The following is a 23,844-nucleotide window of genomic DNA, read 5'->3' as shown; positions in this document are numbered from 1 at the left end:
TGTCTAGCTGAAATCATAAGTTTTAGTGTTAGGTTTGGTTTTTTATCTATTGACCTTGAAGGCTACCGTCTAGCTGAAACCTGTAGGAGCCAGTAGTCCATGGGAATAGAATACTCTGATTGTCTCTGCTTTACACATGATAATGCATTTTTTTTCTGATTACTAAAATTGAATAAATAAAGACCTGCTGAGTCTCTCGGCAGAAGATACTTGCACCTCATCCAGTGTCAGTGTCTCCTCACTGCCTCATCCCCTTCCCCTCAGTCCTTTACACCGTACCTAGGCCGTCTTTTCCTTTCAAGGACTTCTGACCCGACATTTTGCCAAAAGCTGGTCTGCGGCTCTTATTCAAGTAGGCCATCTGTGACTGCTTGCACTGTTTTCATTTGGCATTACTGGGCGGATTGTCAATAATTCCTTATGGAGACCTGCTTTACCCTTGTTGGCTACCAGAACTTAGCAGGCCTGGAAAAGCAGTGGGTGGGGGTGGGGGGACGATGAGAAAGAAGGCGGGGAAGACAGGGGGTGGCTAATGAGTCTCCGCAGTGAGCACACAAAACAGTGAAGGGATGAAATATAAGCAGGAAGTGAATTTGCTTCCAAGGGAAAATGGATGGGAAATTATTTTTCCTCTGCTTTGGATTTCATTTTTAAAAAATGCCTTTCTCTTGGGCCTCCCCTCGTGGCGCAACAGTTGAGCGCTAGGCTGCGAAGCTGCCTGAAGGCTCTGGAGCACCAGTTTGATCCCAGCCACCGGTGAAGGTCCCACATGGCGCACAGACCTCTCCTGCCGCCCGCTGCTCCCCTCAGCCGTGTATTTCGTCAGTCTGCCTGTTCTGTTCTCCACTCTGGCTGTGGTGAATTCTCTCACCCTCCTGCACTTCTGATTGTACCTAGTGCTTGCATAAATAAATAAATAAATAAATAAATCTTTTTTAAAAAATACCTTTCTCTTTAGTGGAGAAAAAAAAAATTTAAAGGTAAACCCACGATGAGGCACCACTTCATGCCCAAGAGAAAAGCCCATCTTGAAATAAAAAAAGACATCCCCTGCTCATGGATTGGAAGAATAAACATTATTAAAATGGCCATCCTACCAAAAGCAATTTACAGATTCAATGCAATTCCAATCAAAATTTCAATGACATTCTTCAAAGAAATAGAACAATTATTGATGAAATTCATATGGAATCACCAAAAACCCCAAATAGCCAAAGCTCTCCTGAAATAAAAAAGAAGGGAATGGAGGCATCTCACTCCCAGACTTCAAACTATACTACAAAGCCATAATCATCAGATCTGCATAGTATTGGACCAAGAACAGACACACGGACCAATGGAACCAAATAGAAAATCCAGAAATAAACCCACAGATTTATGGTCAGCTAATCTTTGACAAAGGAGCAAAGAATATGCACTGGAGCAAAGAAAGTTTGTTCAATAAATGGTGCTGGGAAAACTGGGTCACTACATGCAAAAGAATGAAGCTTGACTACTACCTCACACCATGCACAAAAACCAACTCAAAATGGATTAAAGAACTAGACATAAGACCTGAAAATACATAGAAGGAAATACAGGTGAAACACTACATGACATGTATCTCAAAGAGATCTTTACAGACACATCACCCAAAGCAGTGAGAGTGAAAGCAAAGATTAACAGCTGGGACGACATCAAATTAAAGAGTTTCTGCACAGCAAAAGAGACAATAACCAAAACAAAGAGAAATCCCACCAACTGGGAGAAAATTTTTGCACACAACACTAATGATAAAGGACTGATCACAAAAATCTACAAAGAGCTGATAAGACTCAACAAAGCAAAGAAAATAATCCAGTGAAAAAATGTGCAGAAGAGCTAAAAAGAAACTTCTTCAAAGAGGAAATGCAAATGGCCAACAGGCATATGAAAAAATGTTCAACATCACTTGTAATCAGGGAAATGCAAGCCAAAACTACCATGAGATACCATCTTACACCAGTGAGAATGGCACATATTAAAAAACTAGCAACAACAAATGTTGGTGAGGTTGTGGAGAAAAAGGAACTCTCCTGCATTGCTGGTGGGAGTGCAAACTGGTCCAACCACTATGGAGAGCTGTGTGGAGATTACTTGACCTACTAAAGATAGAGCTTCCATAGGATCCAGCAATTCCACTCCTAGGTATTTACCCAAATGACACAGAAACAGTAATTCCAAAGGTCACCTGCACGCCTTTATTTATAGCAGTACTATTTACAATAGCTAAGCTATGGAAACAACCCAAATGCCCAAAAATAGATGACTGGATCAAGGAGATGTGGCACATATACACAATGGAATATTACTCAGCAATCAAAAAAGATAAACACATGCAGTTTGCAGCAACATGGATAGAGCTAGAAGGGATCATGCTCAGCGAAATAAGTCAGAAAGAAAAAGAAAAATACCAGATGGTCTCACTCAGAGCAGGAATTTAAAAACCTAAATAAGGGACCAGGAAAAAAGACTAATTAATACAAAGTAAAAATCAAAATCAACAAGCAACTATAAACCACAGACACCCTATGGGGGGGGCAGGGAGAGGCAGGACTCGGGTCAAAATAAAGGAGGGGGTGCAATTGTATGGGCAATATAACCAAAATGAAAATGCAGACATTGTGCAAAAATGAAAAATGATATAAGAATTATATAAAATAAAATATTAATTTAAAAAAAGAAAAAAAAAAGAAATGCTTTTATTCTTTGGGTGCAGCAGGAACATTGCTCCTCAAATTGTTTTCGCCCGTGGGATGAGGAGATGTTGAGTGTTGTAACCTCAGTGTCTCTGACATTTACATCTATGAGCTCCTACAAAGATTCACTTCTAAGACATCGTGGTTGTTTGAATGATTGTTCCCAAAAGGAATTGATTAATGGATCCATGTTCACCCCCAAAGAAATTTTTAATGGGCTGCAACAAGGTTCTATCTGTAACTCTGTACACTTTATCATTCACTCACGAAGATGTGAAAGTCAGACTCTGGATAAGTAGAATACAAAAGCAATGGATATAGGCTGCAAAGGTGTTCTGAAGTTCAGTTAGTAAAAATGATGTCATAATCATAAGAATAGAATAGGACTTGAGACTAAACTGAGGTTTAAATATAAATGTTAATGTGGGTTAAACTAATTGCTATTCAAAAAAAAAAAAAAAAGAAAACTAAAACAATGTGTTCTCCAGTGAACACTGGCAGGGCTGTCCTTCCAGCACATCTTTTCTAGAAATTAACTCTTTACCTATACAGAATGGTAGCCACATAAGCACTTAAGTTACAACATGACGTAGGTGATAAGACCAGAAGTGGACACTTTACCCAAGAAAGAGAATCTATTTCGGAGGATTCCAAAATCAGATCTGAGAATGGTAAGACAGTCCCTTTTAGGAAGTCTGGGGTCTAAGAAGTAAAACCTTGGGTTGGCAGGTAGCCATGTCTCCACTATGGGGGCAACACAGGGATCTGATCTGTATAGACAGGAACAGGAGAGGCTTCTTTCTAATTTTAGTTTCCTTGGGTCAGTTGCTTCTGTGGCTGAGGTGCATCTTTATCTCTTAGTGTCATTCTACTGTAATAACCTGACAGAATCTAGTAAATTCCCTTTTAACTCAAGCTAATTAAGTTTCTGTCATTTGCAACACAAAATGTCAGTAATAATATTTAAATTTGACCTCCAACATCGTGTCTGGAATAAGGGTGGAATAATAATAAATTATTAAATCTCTAGGTAGTACTAATAAAGTATTAAATCTAAGCTCTACCCTGATTATACTACGGTGGACTACAGTGGTCATTTCCAGGTTTAGTTTTCTAAAGATGACTGTCAAGGGGTAGGTCTGAAGGAAGAGGATGTAGCTGTACAGAAATGTTTGAAGAGTTGTCATGTGGAAAACAGGGAAGCTGGTCTGTGTTGTCCAATGAACAAAACTGACAGCAAAAGTTGAAGGCTGGAATGTAATATACAAGTTTCCTTTCTCAGTATTAGAGCTATCCAATAATGGATGTATTATCTAGTGGAAGATCAAGGCCATCATCAATGGGAAGATTGCCTCACAATTCGTATATTTACTTATTTGGTAATTTGAAATAGGTAGCAATTAATTGTTAGTTTATAATTTATTGAAGATTTTCCATACGTGAACTGTTGTGTTTGACATATGCTTTATATGAATTTACTCATGTAAACTTCATAATGATCATATGAAATAAGGAATGCCATATCCATTAAAATTATTTATCAACTATTGTGGCACAGGGTAATATTGTGGCAATTTTTAAAATGCAAAAGCTAATTTCTGGAATGATGCTACTGTTCGTTTCAATTGTCATAAGTACTTGTAATTTTACCATTACATGGAATATTTTAGGTTAATAGATAGTTCTCAATTTTGACTCAATTCTATAACAAATTGTAACCTTTCAGGTTTTTAATAAGTATAAGCTATAGCACTTCCCTTTCCATTATGATTAAGTTAGTTATAATTACTCAATTAACTCCCTGTTGTGCTTTCAGGAAGTGGTGAATAATGTGGTGAATAATGTCCTTTCATTTTTTTACATAGTAGGAAAACTGACTCTTGTCTTAATATTTCAGAGTTGTGAAATTCAATTATTTCATCTTTCATAGGTAGGTAAGACATGGAGTTTTACTTATTTATTTTACTATGAATCAAATCCCCAAATCTTTAAATTTATCTGCTCCATAAAGATTCCAAAACAAACTACTAAGTGGTCTGCTTAACATCAGATTGAATGTGGAGGGAAGATAACCCAAAGTAGATAAGTAGCCCAACTTACCATGTTCTTTATAAAATAACAAAATATTATCTATCACACTAAATACTAACATACATTTTTTAGAGACTACAGAAGTAAACCCATACTTATATGGACAATTAATCTATGACAAAGGAGCCAAAATTATAGATTAGAGAAAGGAAACTTTCTTCAACAAATGGTACTAGGAAAACTGGACAGTCACATGCAGAAAAATGAAACTAGACCACTGTCTCATACCACATACAAAAGTTAACTCAAAATGGAATAGAGATGTGGATGTAAGATCTGAAATCGTAAAAAATACATAGAAGAAAACATAAGCAGAACACTCTACTACATTGACTTCAGGGATGTATTTGGGGAATTGACTCCAACGGCAAGGTAAACAGAAGCAAAAATAAACAAATGGGATGACACCCAACTGAAAAGTTTGCACAGTGAAATAAACTATCATTAAAATAAAAAGATGCCCCACTGAGTGGAAGAAAATATTTGTATTTTCTAATATCAAAGATCTACAAAATTCAGCAACAAAAATTATCCAATAAAATAGACGCTTCTCCAAACAAAACATATAGATGACCAGCAGGAACATGAAAAAATGTTCATCATCACTTTTCATCATATGTAAATCAAAACCACAATGGGTTACCACCTTACATTGTGAGAATGACCCATATTGATAAGACCAGAACAAGTGTTGGGGAGGATGTTGGTGGGATGCAGACAGGGCTAGCCCTTATAGAAAACAGTATGGAGTTTGCTCAAAATATTAAAAACAGATCTGATGGTTGATCCAACATTCCTAGGTATCTATCTGAAGTTACTTAGATATGCCCTAGAAGAATTACAAAAAGACTAATTCAAAGGGATATTTGCACTCCTATGTTCGCTACAGCACTATTTGCATTGGTTATAGAAATAACCTCAGTGCCCAAGGATAGATGAGTGGGTAAAGAAGTTGTGGCATACATGTACAATGAATATTACTCAGTTTAAAAATAGATGAAAATTTGCCAGAACAACATGCATAGAACTGGAGGGGATTATGCTAAGGAACTAAGAAGAAGAAAGACAAATACTGGATGATTTGATTCATATATGAAATACAGAGAAATAAACAAAAGGAACAGACAAAACTAATATAAACAAACTAGAAATATGGCTGCAGAATAGAGGCTACAGAGGGGATGAGTGGGAAGGAGGTTCAGTGGTCTACGGAGAGGATTCTGGGTATACATGTGTGGTAGGCATGGTGTGGAAACATATAGCTTATGAGGCGTGAACCTATATCCCTAAATTATATACAGTGTTGTAAATCAATGTTCCCTCAAAAAGTTATAGAAACATTAAAATTATATTTTAGCTTAGAGAAACTCTGTAATTATCAATTTAATTTTAAACCCAATTTTTTTACCAGACACTATAAAAATTCTGCTACAGTACAAGATTTTTGCTTGATTTCCTCATTCTCTTTTCCTCGTTTGTCCTACATTTTTTTTTCTTTTTAAAATGTCTGCTTAAAAGACTATACATAAATATACAAAGATCATAGCTAAATCAGATGCAGAGAGACTAACAGTTAATGACAAATGCTGGAGATTCTTTTCCAGTTAAATATTGAGGACCAGGCGGCTGAATAGGCCTAACAAAAGAACACATGCTTATGAGGGTTACAAAGATGGAGTAAGAAGAACTAGTTCTCATTTGGATAAAATTAAGTTATTTAATGAAAGCATGTAAGAAGGATTTGAAATCAAAGTAAAAGTGAAATTAAGTTAAATCATTTATTCACTCCTATACAAAAGGGAAATGTTTTTGCAATTTGTAAAATTTCTTTTCAAAATTAATGCTTAGGACAAATGCTAGTATTTGGTGCCTTACAGCTGCATGTAGTAAATGAACTGTCCATGTAGTTTGACTTCACCCAGAAGCTAAGGACCTCAGAAGCATTTTAAGATGTTTGTGAAACACAAATGAAGTGAGTCATCAGAGATATGCTGCAATATGTGTTTGAGATACATGCTCATACATGTGGATAATATTTGTTCTCAAGCAGATGAATATTGCTGTTGCCAAGGTGGTCACTATTTAGAAAGTAATCAAATGAAGGCAAGATAACTACTTTTGTTAGGCAAGGTAGCACTGTTTTGTCTTAAATTTATTTCATAAAAATTCCTTTTTTAAGTATACAATAGAAGGTACTGAGAAAATAGTGTCTGAAAAATGTTTTAGAGGGCCTCCACAGTGGCGCAGAGGTTGAGCGCTGGCTTGCGAAGCTGCCCGCGGCCTCTGCGGCGCCGGTTCGATCCCCGGCTGCTCCCCGGCCACCGGAAGAGGGTCCCACATGGCACGCAGACCTCTCCTGCCGCCCGCTGCTCCCCTCAGCAGTGTCCTTCGCTCCCTCTGCCTGCTCTGCTCCCTGCTCTGGCTCTGGTGAATTCTCTCACCCTCCCGCACTTCTGACTGTACCCAGTGCATGTATAAACAAAACAAACAAACAAACAAATAAATAAATAAAAACATGCCTCTATAAAAAAAAAAAGTATATAGTGTTCTACTACTTACTTTAAAAAAATGTTTTAGAAATATTTATAGACTCGAATTATTTAGACTTGCTCTAGAACTTTGTTAGTGGGTATGGTGAGGCATCTTTATATTAAGGTGTGGAAAATTGTTCAAAAAATCTACATGGTATTGTAATCCAATGATAATTCCAAGAACTTTTTATTACAGTTTTGATTTGCATTTTCCTGATGATAAGTGACAATGAATATTCTTTTCCTTTGATGTCTTCTTTTGCTATCTCATATTTTTGTATTTTCACTGAATGAGAACAAAAACCAATGTTTTGTCTTCCACTGAGATAACATTGGCTCACAACACTGTCTATGATTCAGAGGTATAGGTTTACACCTCTTTAGGTATATTTTACCACACCACACCCACCACCAGGCACCCTCACTCCTCCACATGATTCCCCTGTGACTGTTCGCCATCTGTATGTCTTAATTGGAGAAGTGTCTATTTTGTTCTCCTGCCCATTTTTTGATTAGGTTATTTGCTTTCCTTTTGCTAAGTTGTATGAGTTCTTTGTAGATTTTGTGCAGATTTTGGTATCAATCCCTTGTAGAATGTGTGATGTACAAATACTTTCTTCCCCTCAGTAGATATCTTTTATTTTAATGATAGTTTATTTTAGCGATATTTAACTCACTGTGCAGAAGCTTTTAGTTTGTTATATTGCCATTTGTTTATTTATTTATTTTTAAATCTATGAATGATGTATTTTATTTATTTTTTTTAAAGATTTGTTTATTTATTTATACAAGCACTGGGTGCAGTCAGAAGAGTGGGAGGGTGAGAGAATTCTCCAGAGCCAGAGTGGGGAGCAGAGCAGGCGGAAAGACAGAGGTACACTGCTGAGGGGAGCAGCGGGCGGCAGGAGAGGTCTCCATGTGGGACCCTCCTCTGGTGGCCGGGGAGCAGCCAGGGATCAAACCGGCGCCACAGAGGCCGCGGGCAGCTTCGCAACCCAGCGCTCAACCGCTGCGCCACCGGGGAGGCCCACCATTTGTTTATTTTGCTTTTGTTTACCTTGCCTTTGGCGTCAAGTCCCCCAAAACATCCTTGAAGCCAATATTGTGGAGTGTTTTGTCTATGTTTTTCTTCTATGTACTTTATGACTTAAGGTCTTACATTCATGTCTTTAATACATTTTGAGTTTATTTTTGTGTATGGTGTGAAACAGTGGTCCAGTTTAATTTTTGTGCATTTGGTTGTCCACTTTTCCCAGTGTCATTTATTGAAGAGACTTTCCTTTTCCCAATGTATATATCGTCTTGGCTCTTTTGTTGAAGATTACTTGTCTGTATAAGCATGGGTTTATTTCTGGGTGTTTAATTGTATTCCAGTGGTCTACTTGTCTGTTTTATTCAGTTACCATACTATTTTTATTACTATAGCTTTGTGGTATAGTCTGAAGTCTAGTAGTGTAATTCTTCTGTTCTTTTTGGTTTGGGTTGCTTTGGCAAGATATCACCCAACTCACACCTGTGAGAATGGCCCATAACAAAAATATCAGAAACAACAATATTGGTGAGGAGAAAAAGAAACCCTCATATACTGTTCGTGGGACAGTACACTGTTCAGCCTTTATGGGAACAGTATGGAGGTTTCTCAAAAAAGTAAAATACATCTTCCATATGGTCTGGCAATTCCATTCCTAAGTATCTATTTCCCAAAATGCAAAAACACTGACTTAAAGAGATAGATGAATCCCTATGCTAATTGTGGCACTGTTTATAACAGCTGAGTTGTGGAAGTAGTCTAAGTTCCCGAGGACTGATGGGTGAATAAAGAATTTATGGTAAATTTACACAATGAAATACTGTTCAACTACACAAAAAAATGAAGTCATGCCATTTGCAACAACATGGAGGGAACTGATGGAACTGGAGGGGATTACAGTAAGTGAAGTAAGTTGGAGAAAGACAAATACTGGATGATTATACTCAAATATGGAACATCAAAACAAAGGAACAGACACAATTAAATCAAACCCTAGAAATCCTACTATAGAATTGAGGTTATCAGAGGGGGTGTTGGGGGAGAAAAAGGGGGGAACCACAATGGACTGGTGGACGGTTGTGGGTGCTTTGGTGGTTGGGGTGGAATAACAATATGCATCTGAAGGGGTGTGGGGGTAAGCAGGGGGGAAAGCTTCAGGCTTTTCTGCCCTCCCACTGTGCATGCGCACTAGGCCAAATGGCGTGGCGCGCCATGTGGCCTGGCGTGCGTGGCGGGCGTGGCGTGCGTGGCGTGCCTGGCGTGGCGTGCGTGGCGTGGCGCAGCGCAGCGCAGTGTGGTGCGGTGCCGAGGCCGGAGGGGGGGGCTGGAGTGGCCCAGCGGACGGGGCGCGGAGACGGCTGAGCGCGGAGAGCGTGACGACACCAACGGGGCTGCTGGAGCCGGTAATGAACCTCCCCGGGGCGGCGGGTTGCCCAGTTCTTGCGTGTGTAAATAAATAAATCTTTAGAAAGAAAACATTTGCCCCAACAGAAGGTGTCCTTGGGGGACGTCACACGTTCTCTCAGAGAAAACCCCTGTTCCCGTCTCTGCGTGACGCGCCCGCGCTGGTGCTCGTGACCGTCTTCGCGGTCACCCGGCGGCGGGTCGCGGCTCCTCGTGGTTCTCGCGTCCCCGCCCCGCCCAGCGCGAGTCCCCGGGCCTGGGCCCGAGACAGACGGGGACGCGCGAGGCCGGACACTCCCCGCGGGGATGCGGGTGACTGGACGGGCGTGTCCACTTCTGGTGCAGAGACTCCCTGGGTCCTGCTCCCTGGTGAGCTTGGCAGGTCCTCGAGGTCACTTTCGAGGGTGAATATGAAGTTAGAGAGAGAGAGAGAGAGAGGGTGGGGGGTAAATTTGAGAACTGTCCCTTCTTGTGTAACTGTGCAGACTTAGGCAAATCATTTTATTTCTCTGAACCTCAGATTCTTCAGTAACACTTTTCTTAAAATACCAGCCCCCCAGGAGGAGTGTGAGGAAGAAATGGAATGATGCGTGTGAAGAAGTGAGTGCAGTGTTTGTCAGGAGATGGTTCCACCATTCTCCTTCCTGATCCCACAGGAAAGAAGGGAATCCTGGTGATGATAACGCAGTGCACTTTGTAGTCATGTAGACATTACAAAGGAAATGTCACACTTTCATAGTTCTTAAAAATTAGAGTTTGAAAATAACTTTAAAATTACCTTGCTTTTGTTTTTATCTTTTTTTTAAACTGAGGTCAAGTGACCTTATGGAAAGTATCCACAGTCACCCAACTAGGTAATGGCGAGATAATAATTCAAACATGGGTGATATTTTGTTCCTAAATATGCTTTTTTGGCTATCTTATCTTTATTAGGTATGTCTTAAAGTAATAGCACTTATAATCATCTAATTCCTACAAAAGTATCTAGGTAGGTAGCATTATTTTCCCCATTAAGAAATCAGAATGGAGGTTCAGAGAAGTTAGGTGATATCTACAAGTCTTCAAATTATGAAGTACCCTCTGAGAACTGCTTTATGTGTATTCCATGAAATTTGACATCGTGTGTTTTATTATGACTTTGTTCAAAATATTTTCTAGTTTTACTTGTGATTTGTTTGACCCAAGAAAATGTGGTTTTGTGTATTAAGTGTATTAAAAATGTGTCTTTTAAATATCTGAATATTTGGAGATTTAATGGATTTGAACTGTCCAATATGATATTCATTACTCAATTGTGGATATTTAATTTATTTAAATGAATTTAAATTAAAATTCAGGGCCTCCCCGGTGGCGCAGTGGTCGAACGCTGAGTTGCCCTCTGCAGCGCCGCTTAGATCGCCGGCTGCTCCCTGGCCACAGGAGGAGGGTCCCACATGGCGCGCAGACCTCTCCTGCCGCCCGTTGCTGCCCTCAGCAGTGTACTTTGGTCCTTCTGCCTGCTCTGCTCCCCGCCCTGGCTCTGGTGAATTCTCTCACCCTCCCGCACTTCTGACTGTACCCAGTGCTTGTATAAATAAATAAATAAATAAATCTTTAAAACAAACAAACAAAAAAAAGAGCAATTATAAAAAAAAGACTGAAGTGTCTTTTTGAAAAAAAAATAAAATTCAGTGGCTAAGGCATTCTAGCCAAATTTTAATTGCTTAAAAGTCATATATGGATAATGGGCACCATATTTGGGCGGTACAGATATAGAATGTTTTCATCATTACAGAAAATTCTATTGTAATATTTTGTTAATGATTTCTAATCTAATACTGTTACAGCCTAAGAACATGCTTTGTTTGTATGATTTTGACTTCTGACATTTATTGAGACTTGTTTTATGTCTCAGAGTATAGTCTACCTTGGTGAATTTTTCAAGTGCACATGAGAAGATTATACAATTCTTTTCAGTTCTTGGGTGTAGTGTTCTATAACTTTCAACTAGGTTGATTTATATCTCCGATGTGTTTGTTAAATTTTTGTCTTGTTATCAGTTGCTGAGAGATAGGTGCTAAAATCTGCAACAATAATTTGGATCTGTCTATACTTTTTATTAGTTCATAACAGAGCTAATAACATGACAGCTTTAAATTTTTTAAGTTTTCTTGATGACTTAACCCTTTTATCATTATGAAATGCCTATCTTGGTAATACTCTTTGAGGTCTACTTCTATTATAAAATATGGTAATGGAAGATGTTTTATGATTAGTATTTCAATGCTATATATTTTCCATTCTTTCATTTTCAATTTTTCTGTTGTCTTTTTTTTTTTTAAAGATTTATTTATTTATTTATACAAGCACTGGGTACAGTCAGAAGCGCAGGAGGGTGAGAGAATCACCAGAGCCAGAGCGGGGAGCAGAGCAGGCAGACGGGCCAAAGTACACTGCTGAGGGGAGCAGCGGGTGGCAGGAGAGGTCTGCGCGCCATGTGGGACCCTCCTCCTGTCGCCGGGGAGCAACCGGGGCTCGAACCGGCGCTGCGGAGGCTGAGGGCAGCTTTGCAACCCAGCGTTCAACCGCTGCGCCTCCGGGGAGACCCTGTTGTCTTCTTTTTTAAGATTTATTTATTTATGCACACAAGAACTGGGGTGTAGACCAGAGGTGCGGGGGGTGGGGGAGGGTGAGAGAATTCACCAGAGACAGTGGGGAGCAGAACAGGAAGATCTAGTGAAATATACTGCTGAGGGGAGAAGTGTGCGAGACAGGAGAGGTCTGCTGTGCCATGTGGGTTGCGCCCTGGCTGGCTGAGGGTAGAACTCATGCTGCAGTAGTTGGGGAGAGCTTGATAGTGTGTGTATTTAACCCCTGCGCCTCCAGGGAGGCCCCCTTTTCTGTTGTTGCTATGTTTAAAGAGTGTTACTTGTCAAAACATCTACTTTGATGTTGCATTTTTTAGCCAGTCTGAATCTGCATCTTTTAATTTCTTTTTTTAGTTATTATTAGTTATTATTAGTATATGTGGATTTTAAACTACAATGCTGATATTTGATTTTTATTGTTGCATTTGCTCTTTCTTTGTTCCTCCCTTTTTATTGTTAATTAAGTATTTTTATGTCTTTACTTTTATTTTCATTTTCTATGTTAGGTATTATCTTTAGTTATATCATTTTATGTTATGTTCTTAGTGGTTGATTTAAAGATTACATTATATATCTCTAACTTGTCATATGTATATAATAACAAAGTTCTGTTACTTTACAATGTAAAGATATTAAAATAGCATATTTTAATGATCACTCTCTCTTCCCCTGTGCTCTGTCTTGCCACACATTTTTTTTAAATTTTTTTTTTTTTAAATAGAGGCATGTTTTTATTTATTTATTGGTTTATTTGTTTTGTTTACACAAGCACTGGGTACAGTCAGAAGCCGGGAGGGTGAGAGAATTCACCAGAGCCAGAGCGGGGAGCAGAGCAGGCAGAAGGACTGAAGTACACTGCTGAGGGGAGCAGCGGGCGGCAGGAGAGGTCTGCGCGCCATGTGGGAACCTCCTCCGGTGGCCGAGGAGCACCCGGGGATCGAACTGGAGCCGCAGAGGCTGCGGGCAGCTTCGCAACCCAGTGCTCTACCGCTGCGCCACTGGGGAGGCCCGCCACACATTTTTTTATTTCTAAATATGGTACAACCTAACATTACCTTGTTACTGTTTTTACCTTATAAGATTAATAGTCTTTAAAATGTATGTATTTGTGTGTGTATGTGTTTGTCACTTATATCTACTGATATGTCTTTTCTCTTTCCAGTGTTCTTCACACCTTCGCAAATAACTGGGTCTCTACTTGGTATTTTTCTTTTTGAACTAAACATTTTAGTGTTCCTTTAGTATTCCTTGAACTAATACATTTTAGTATTCCTTATCGAAGTCTATTTAAGACAGTTTCTTTCACCTTTTCCTTGGGGAAATATCTTTATTTTTGAAAGATAATTTAACTAGTTCTAGAATTCTAGACTAATACGTTTTTCTGTTTAACACTTTAAATTTGTCATGGCCGTGTCTTCTGGTCTCTATTGATTCCAATGAGGAGATATAATTTCTATTGTTTTTCTCCTTTCTGGAATGTGTTTTGTTTTCTCTTGTGGCTTTTAAGATTTTTCTTTTCATGTTTGATTTTAAGCAGTTAGACGGTGATGTATAATTTTGGTATTTCTTTGTATTTATTCTTCTTTAGGTTTCTGAGTCTATTGAATCTTGGGTCAATGGCTTTCATATGTTCTGGGCCATTAAAGTATTTCTCCTGGAAATCAAGTTATGTATTTATTAGCATGTTTATCCTGAAAGCAAATATGTTTTAAAATCACATTGTCTGTTTTCAATGACACTGATTCCTTCTTCTGCTGTATGCAACATAATAAACTCATTGACAGTATTATTTATCTGTAATATATCTTTCATTTCTAGCATTTGCATTTGACTCTGAAATTATCCAAACATGTTCACTTATTCTATTTCATTCATCTTAAATATTTATAAACATTATTTTAAAGTGTCTGCCTTATAATTCCAACAACAATTTTATTCTGTAGGGAAGGTTTCATTTACTGTTTCCTCTTTGAGGACATAATAGTTTTCTTACTTTTTCTATGTGTTTTATAATTTGATTTTGATAAAGATTAAATTCAGACATCATCAATTATAAAGAAATAGTAGAGTCTGAAGAAAACAGCAATCATCTCTAGAGAAAGGGCAGACTTTTGTTATCTGGCTCACCATTAGTGAGACGATTTGAGACAATCTAGTCAGTAGTGGAGCTAGGCCTGTAAGGTTTTGTGGCTTTAGTTATTTAGGTCATTATAGGTTTCATGTTACATGGTAGAGGAATCACAACTTTCTGTAGGGGAAGAGAGGAAGTTTCTCCCTACCCCTTTGGGTTCTTTTAGACTGACTGAACAACAAAGTAATGTCAGATACATCAATAGGACAAAAAAAAAAAAAAAAAAAAAATTGAGTTACATACATATGGAGAATTTTTTTAAAAGATTTATTATTTATTTATACAAGTACTGGGTACAGTCAGAAGCGCGGGAGGGTGAGAGAATTCACCAGAGCCAGAGGAGAGCGCAGAGCAGGCAGAAGGGCCAAAGTACACTGCTGAGGGGAGCAGCGGGCGGCAGGAGAGGTCTGCAAGCCATGTGGGACCCTCGCCCTGCGGCCGGGAATCGAACTGGTGCTGCAGAGGCTGCGGGCAGCTTAGCAACCCAGCACTCAGCCACTGAGCCACTGGGGAGGCCCACATATAGAGAATTTAAGTGGAGGTGAATTCCAGGGTCAGTGGGGGCAAATGAGGGTCTACGTCCTTAGCTAAGGAATAAGATAGAGGCCAGGGCCTTCAAGGAGAGAGGAAGGGAACTCACATTATGAGGACTGGGTGACTCATATGACAAAGACCAGATTTTTGAATTAGATGTTTGCCCTGCCTTGTAGATAGGTTTCTACCATCGAAGGATTCTTTCTGGTAAAAAGCCTAATTCTGAGTAATAGTCTCAATTTTCATTTTTCAAGATAGTTAAGGGAGTGGTAAAGGTTTCTGCTATGAGAACCTGCAGGGTCTTTATTAACCTTAGTTTGAAATAATCCACATGCCAAATTGACACATCTCCATCAAGCCTCTCCTGAAACACTTACAGACTGGGATGTGAACACCTGGGAGTATTTAATCACTTCTTTTTTTTTTTTTTCAAGATTCATTTATTTATGCATACAATAACTGGGGTACAGGCCAGAGTTGTGGGGGGTGTGAGGATTCACCAGAGACAGAGCCCGGCACAGAACAGGCAGACTGACTGAAATACATTGCTGAGGGGAACAGCAGGCGGGTCAGGAGAGGTTGCTGTGCTATGTAGGTTGCTCCCTGGCTCCGGATCAAACTCATGCTGCAGTGGCTGTGGGCAGCGTCATAGGTTATGTCTTAACCCCTGCGCCACCAGGGAGGCCAATCACTTCTTTCATACCTTCATTTTTAACAGGATCTGTTTGCTTTTGCTTTATTCCTCTGTGGTAGTAGTCTCCTGAAAAAGGTTCACATAGACTTTTCCTAAGATATCTAGATCCCCCCCCCCCGCATATATGTTATCTTGATATGTAGAACTAGGATCAGTTGAGATCCTCGACTGAAACTGTTACTACTTCTTCAAGAATGATTACCTAGATTTACTAAATTAAGGATATTTCCAGAAACAACCTTTTTTTTTTTCCTTTTTAAAATCAGAGGAACCTACCTTAAGGCAGGGCAAACATCCAGAAGGAAGATTTTGTCATATGAAATTGTTCCCTCCTCATCACGTGAAATGACCCCCAACCACCTTATACTTTAGATCCCTTCACACAGAATATAAACCGCTGACTTGCATCATTTATTTTAGAATTTATAATGTAAATGCTCCATATCTGTTATTAAATTTGATATTTTCTCCTACTTATCTGTTTGATATAAATGTATTTGTCTAGTGTCAGAAGAACCCAAGGGGGTGGGGAAAAATTCCCCCCTGTATCTTAACACAGGTATCCACGCTCCTGCCCTCTACCAACTGTACATGGTCCCTTCCTAGTACTCAGTGCAAGGTCTGGGGTTTCTCTCCAGATCCTTGTTCTGCCCTTAGTCTTCAGGGGGTCTTTTGTAGTTGTGTTTGGGGTGGGCTGTCTACCTCCATTTCCTGGTCCTTCCCTCAGTGGGGAGAAGAATCTAACACAGGGTAAGGCCCATGTGTATCTCTGGGGTGACTCTGAGTTCTCCCGGAATCACTCTCAGTTCTCCTTAGACTCCCATCTGTACCTGGGGACAGAAAGTAGATGTTTTTCTCAGTTCTGCAGCTCCTCACCCAGAGGTACATGCTGCTCATCAGCAGCACCATGACGTGGGTGTTCGGGACTTCCCCTAGTTCTTCCTCTCTGACTTCAGCAGGATTTCCATGCCTGAGTTCAGGTCTCTCAGTTATCTCCCTGCCCCCTCAAACTGTCCTGTGAAGGTCCATGGAAAAGGGCCAAAGGATAGGTGCAGGCTCCCTGTGTCTGAGCTCTTGGGGATTCTAAACCCTTTAAAATTGCCTTAAAGTATTCCCTTGTGTATATATAGCACATCTTCTTGATCCAGACATCTGATTTTGGCCATTTATGTTGTTTGCATATCTTAGCTCTTGTCAATAGCTGCACCTTTGTATTTGATCCCTCTCCCTACCCCAGCCAGGCAACGTGTCTCCTTTCTATCTGTACTCTAGAGTTTCTCACTCTATTAGATGTTATCATCATGAGGGAGTTCTCTATATCTGCCAATGAATTCTATTATAACATTTTTTATGGCTGATTTTAGTAGAACCACTCCAATCTCCTTATGATGTCTATCTTCATAGCTTATCTTTTTCCCATCAATTTACCTTCAATGTGTCTTTATATTGAAACTTCATCTCTTGTAAGCAATATATAGTTCACTTCTACAGTACTGTAAGTTTAAGCTTAATCCTCTTATCAACTGTGTGAGGCAGACAACCAAGACTCTATTAGTCCCATTTTACAGGCGAGAGTGGCAACATTCCCATATTTAGCATGACACAGATCTAGGACCCAAGCCCAGGGCTTCCACACTCATAACTTCTTTCTCCAAGACTTCTTTTGTTGTTGTCTAAGATTTATTTATTTATGGGCCTCCCTGGTGGCGCAGGGGTTAAGACATGACCTATGAAGCTGTCCACAGCCTCTGCAGCACCAGTTCGATCCCCGGGCAGGGAGCTACCCACATGGCGCAGCAGACCTCTCCTGACTCGACTGCTGCTCCCCTCAGCAATGTATTTCAGTCAATCTGCCTGTTCTGTTCCCCACTCTGTCTCTGGTGCATCCTCTCACCCTCCACACCTCTGGCCTGTGCTCCAGTGGTGGTTCCAGCTCAGGGCCTCACATTATGCAATCACAACGTCATGCTGAAGAAAAGGCTTGGTGGACATGGAAGGATCTACATAGAGGCTCATGCATGTGGCTGCTGGAAAAAAGCTTCAGTTCCTCACCATGTGAGCGTCTCCTTATCTGAGTGCCCATCCAGCACGGCAAATGTCTTTCCCCCAGAGAGGAGCAGGAGAGATCAAGCAGGAGATCGCAATGCCTTTTGAGCCTCACTGTGAAGTGGTGCGGGCACCCCAGCCTCCTCCAGGAGCAGGGAGCCAGCAAGTCCAGGGACTCACAGGAGGGGAATTGGTCTTGACCTCTTGAGTGTATTAAAAAATTGTGGACATTTGAAACACTTCTATTGTTCATCATCTGGCCACAAAATATTTATATCCTTTTGTCAAAGAAAGAAAATTATGCCGATACCTTGTAGAGAGTAGTCAGGCTTTATTCAAACAAGCGCCATGGAGAAAGCAGGTTTAATCCTAAATACATGAAAGATGTAAGATTTAACACATCTGGACTCTTTTATTTTTCTGGGGATTCCTTTTCTTCCCCACTGAAGTTGGACATTTGCCTGAACAAGGCCAAATCTGTCCCTGCAGTGAGCACAGCTGGGCCCCTGCTCTGTTGCTTCAGTCTCCACTTGCTGCATTTTCATCCTGGGTCTTGAAGGGTTTGACTTGTCTCCATGGAATTCAGTGGTCAACAAAGGTTTTGGACAGTGTCTGCCAGATGTTGGCATTCACTCACTTGTTGGTTACCTTGTTCCTGGCGTACCCAAATACCCAAATGCCGCCACCAGATCTGATGTTTGATTTCTCAAGTCAGTAAGATTTTTCTTCTGGTTCTCTGAGCTTGTGTGGATTAGGGAAGTCGTCAGTCATAGGTGCAGACTCAAAGATTGCACCAGGATGAGTCTGTCACTCAAGGGTAGAACGCCCTCTAAGTTCCTTCTGGTTTTCTGACAGTTTCTCTTGAACGTCCCACACCTCAGCACAGTTTAGTCATCAGCCATCGATTTGACAGAGTTTGTATTCAGATTTGGGATCTCACCTCTCCATCTGTTGTTAAAATACATGTTAATTAAACTATTTGGACATGCCATATTTTAAGGATATACCTAAAACCCATGTAGAAAAATCCATGATTTCCACATGAAGGTAATTTTATTGTACATTATATTTTATTATACTATTTTATTATACAACAAAGTATTGGGGGGCAAAGTATTGGGGGGCAGTATTGGGGGACAGTAAAGTATTTCAATACTTTCAAAGTATTGAAAGTTAAGAACATTCTAGATAGGTACCGTCAATATGGTAGCTACTAGCCACATATGGCTTCTTAATTTTAAATGATACATAGTAAAATATGCAACATCTCAGCTCATGAACCACATTTCAAGTATTCAACAGTTAGAGGCACCATATTGGTCAGTGCATATATAGAACATTTCTTTCTTCCTGAACATTCTGTTGGACAGCACTGCTCTTCATGCTTTGGGAGCATCAAGTCAGATGCATTAAACACATGTAAAATCAAGGGGTCAATACTATATCTCTCTTAAAGATTAGGCAAGGTCATTGGATGGAAATGTATATTAAGTGGGTCTGGTGCCTCCAGACATAAACTGTCCCATTTCCAAAGGGAAGCACCTGTCTCTCCACCTCCCTTCTCAAACTGAGCACTCTCTCATCATCTCTGAGGAATGAGTGCTCATCCAGAGATTCCAGGGACAAAACTCTAAGAAAAACTTTGGAAATTGGAAATCCAAACCAAGGAGATGCATCCTGAGAGCTCAATAAGAGACAAAGGTAGAGGACACTTGACAAATGACAAAGGCAGAGACTCTCCCTTGTTCACTGAGAAAAGCATTTCTAAAGTTGGTCTGTGGAACTGTTGAGGTCACCCAGAACCTTTCACGGGATCCAGGAGGTCAAAACTATTTTTATAACATCACTTAGATACCATTTGCCTTTCAGTATTTTGACATTTGCTAAGATAAAACTTAGTAAGAATGGAAATTATAGTACCAACTGCAGTAGTAGTTATTTTTACCACCACTTTCTTGCAGAAAAAAAAAAATCCAGACCAGTTTTACTTCAAAATGTCCTGGTTAAATCATGAAAGCATATTTTCTATTTATCATCCTGAAATCCACATTTTTATAAAGGTCTGAAACGATGACAAGGAAGTACACATAAGGCGTGTCTGCTACCGTCCAAAGAGCTGTGTCCCAGGGGGGGAAATGTATGAAGTGAATTCAGGCAATATCATTTTTAATTGAAGGAATGAATGGCTAAAAACACGTTTACTTAGACTAGTTGAATTGGCAACACTTTCCTGAAAATGAATGTGCGTCTGTCCCTTTTAAAAATGCCGCCCACTCGCAAGACAAACATCAACAGATACACCAAGATTGAAATCATATCAACCATCTTTTCTGACCATGAAGGCATCAAACTAGAAATAAACCATAAAAAGAAGGCAAGGAACTTTCCTACCTCATGGAGATTAAAAACCACACTACTGGAAGACCACTGGACTAATGAGGAGATCAAAGAAGAAATTAAAAAATTTTTTGAATTGAATGACAAGGAGGACACCAATATCCTAAATGTATGGGATGCAGCAAAAGCAGTAATAAGAGGAAAATATATAGCAATAGAAGCTCACATCAAGAAACAAGAAAGAACTCAAAGAAACAACCTAATCTCGAAGCTCAATGATCTAGAAAAAGAACAACAAAAAAACCCCAAAACCAGTAGAAGAAAAGAAATAATAAAAACCAAAGCAGAAATAAATGAAATTGAAACTAAAAAAAAAAATCCAAAAGATCAATGAAACCAAGAGCTGGTTCTTTGAAAAAATCAATAAAATAGACAAACCCCTAGCCAGGCTCACAAAGGAAAAAAGGGAGAAAGCACAAATAAACAGGATCATCAATGAAAGAGGAGAAATCACAACGGACACAGCAGAAATCAAAAGAATAATCAGTAACTACTATGAACAGTTATATGGAAACAAGTTTAACAATCTAGAGGAGATGGACAAATTCCTACAACTCTACAATCACCCAAAGCTAGATAAAGAAGAAATAGAACAACTAAACAGACAATTACAATTAGCGAAATTGAAATGGTAATCAAAAACCTCCCCAAAAACAAAAGCCCAGGACCTGATGGATTTACAAATGAATTCTACCAAACATTCAGAGACGAATTAGTGCCTATCCTTCACAAACTCTTCCAAAAAATTGAGAAGGAAGGGACAATACCAAACACGTTCTATGAAGCCAACATTACACTAATACCAAAACCTAACAAGGACAACACAAAAAAGGAAAACTACAGGCCAATCTCCCTAATGAACACTGATGCAAAAATCCTCAATAAAATTTTAGCCATCAGAATCCAACAATGTATCCATAAGATAATTCACCACGACCAAGTAGGATTCATTCCAGGGGCACAAGGATGGTTTAACATCCGAAAATCAATCAACGTTATCCAACACATCAACAAAAAGAAATATAAAAACCATATGATAATATCAATAGATGCTGAGAAAGCTTTCGACAAAGTGCAACACCCATTCATGATAAAAGCCCTTGAAATTCTTGGGATACAAGGAACATACCTCAACATCATAAAGGCCATCTATGACAAGCCAACAGCCAGTATCATTCTCAATGGTGAAAAGCTGAAAGCAATTCCATTAAGATCTGGAACAAGACAAGGATGTCCACTCTCACCACTGCTTTTCAATATAATACTGGAAGTCCTAGCCAGGGCAATAAGACAAGAGAAAGACATCCAAGGAATCCAAATAGGAAAAGAAGAAGTCAAACTATCACTATTTGCAGACGATATGATATTATACATAGAGAACCCCAAAAACTCCACAGAAAAGCTAATTCAACTCATCAATCAGTTCAGTAAAGTGGCAGGATACAAAATCAACACGCAAAAGTCAGTAGCCTTCCTATACACAAACAATAAATCTGAAGAAGAAGAAATCAAAAAAACCATCCCTTTTGTTATTGAAACAAAAAAAATCAAATATTTGGGAATAAATCTAACAAAAGAGGTAAAGGACCTATACAAAGAAAACTATAAAACACTGTTAAAAGAAATAGAAGAAGACACAAAGAAATGGAGAGACATCCCCTGCTCGTGGATTGGAAGAATAAACATTATTAAAATGGCCATCCTTCCAAAAGCAATATACAGATTCAATGCTATTCCAATCAAAATTTCAATGTCATTCTTCAAAGAAATAGAACAATTATTGATGAAATTCATATGGAATCACAAAAAACCCCGAATAGCCAAAGCTCTCCTGAAAAAAAAAAGAAGGGAATGGAGGCATTACACTCCCAGACTTCAAACTATACTACAAAGCCATAATCATCAAAACTGCATGGTATTGGAACAAGAACAGACATACAGACCAATGGAATCGAATAGAAAATCCAGAAATAAACCCACAGATTTATGGTCAACTAATCTTTGACAAAGGAGCAAAGACTATGCACTGGAGCAAAGAAAGTTTGTTCAATAAATGGTGCTGGGAAAACTGGGTCGCTACATGCAAAAGAATGAAGCTTGACCACTACCTCACACCATACACAAAAATCAACTCAAAATGGATTAAAGAACTAGACATAAGACCTGAAACCATAAAATATATAGAAGGAAATATAGGCGAAACACTATGTGATTTGCACATCAAAGACATCTTTACAAGCACATCACCCAAAGCAGTGATAGTGAAGGCAAAGATAAACAGCTGGGACTACATCAAATTAAAGAGCTTCTGCACAGCAAAAGAGACAATAACAAAAACAAAGAGAAACCCCACCAACTGGGAGAACATTTTTGCACCCAACACTAATGATAAAGGACTGATCACAAAAATCTGCAAAGAGCTGATGAGACTCAACAACAACAAAGAAAATAATCCAGTCAAAAAATGGGCAGAAGAGCTAAAAAGAAACTTCTCTGAAGAGGAAATGCAAATGGCCAACAGGCATATGAAAAAATGTTCAACATCACTTGCCATCAGGGAAATGCAAATCAAAACTACCATGAGATACCATCTTACACCAGTGAGAATGGCACATATTAAAAAAACTAGCAACAACAAATGCTGGCGAGGGTGTGGAGAAAAAGGAACTCTTCTGCACTGTTGGTGGGAGTGCAAACTGGTCCAACCACTGTGGAAAGCTGTGTGGAGATTTCTGGACCTACTAAACATAGAGCTTCCCTAGGATCCAGCAATTCCACTCCTAGGTATTTACCCAAAGGACACAGAAACATCAATTCCAAAGAACACCTGCACCTCTATGTTTATAGCAGCACTGTTTACAATAGCTAAGCTTTGGAAACAACCCAAATGCCCAAAAATAGATGACTGGATCAAGAAGATGTGGTACATATATACCATGGAATATTACTCAGCATTCAAAAAAGATAAACACATGCAATTTGCAGCAACATGGATGGCGCTGGAAGGGATCATGCTCAGCGAAATAAGCCAAAAAGAAAAAGAAAAATACCGGATGGTCTCACTCATAGCAGGAATCTAGAAAACTTAAATAAGGGACCAGGAAAATGAATAACTATAAGAAAGTGAAAATCAAAATCAACAAAAAACTATGAACCAGAGACACTTTTAGGGGGCGGGGGCGGGAGGGGAGGGATTGGGGTCAGAATGGGGGGGCTACAATTGTATGGGGAATATAACTATAAAATTTATTATAAGGGCCTCCCTGGTGGCGCAGCGGTTGAGTGCTGGATTAAGAAGCTGCCCGCGGCCTCTGTGGCGCTGGTTCGATCCCCGGCTGCTCCCCGGCCACCTGAGGAGGGTCCCACATGGCGCGCAGACCTCTCCTGCCGCCCGCTGCTCCCCTCAGCAGTGTACTTCGGTCCTTCTGCCTGCCCTGCTCCCCGCTCTGGCTCTGGTGAATTCTCTCACCCTCCCGCGCTTCTGACTGTACCCAGTGCATGTGTAAACAGAACAAACAAACAAAACAAATAAAGAAAGAAATAAACATGCCTCTATAAAAAAAAAAAAAAAATTATTATAAAAAAAAAGCAGCTACATATGTAAAAATAAAAGATAATACAAAAAAAATAAATAAAAATAAA

This window comes from Talpa europaea, assembly GCF_964194135.1.
Source record: "Talpa europaea genome assembly, chromosome: 2".
Classification (NCBI taxonomy): Eukaryota; Metazoa; Chordata; class Mammalia; order Eulipotyphla; family Talpidae; genus Talpa; species Talpa europaea.
This window is presented reverse-complemented; position numbering follows the sequence as displayed.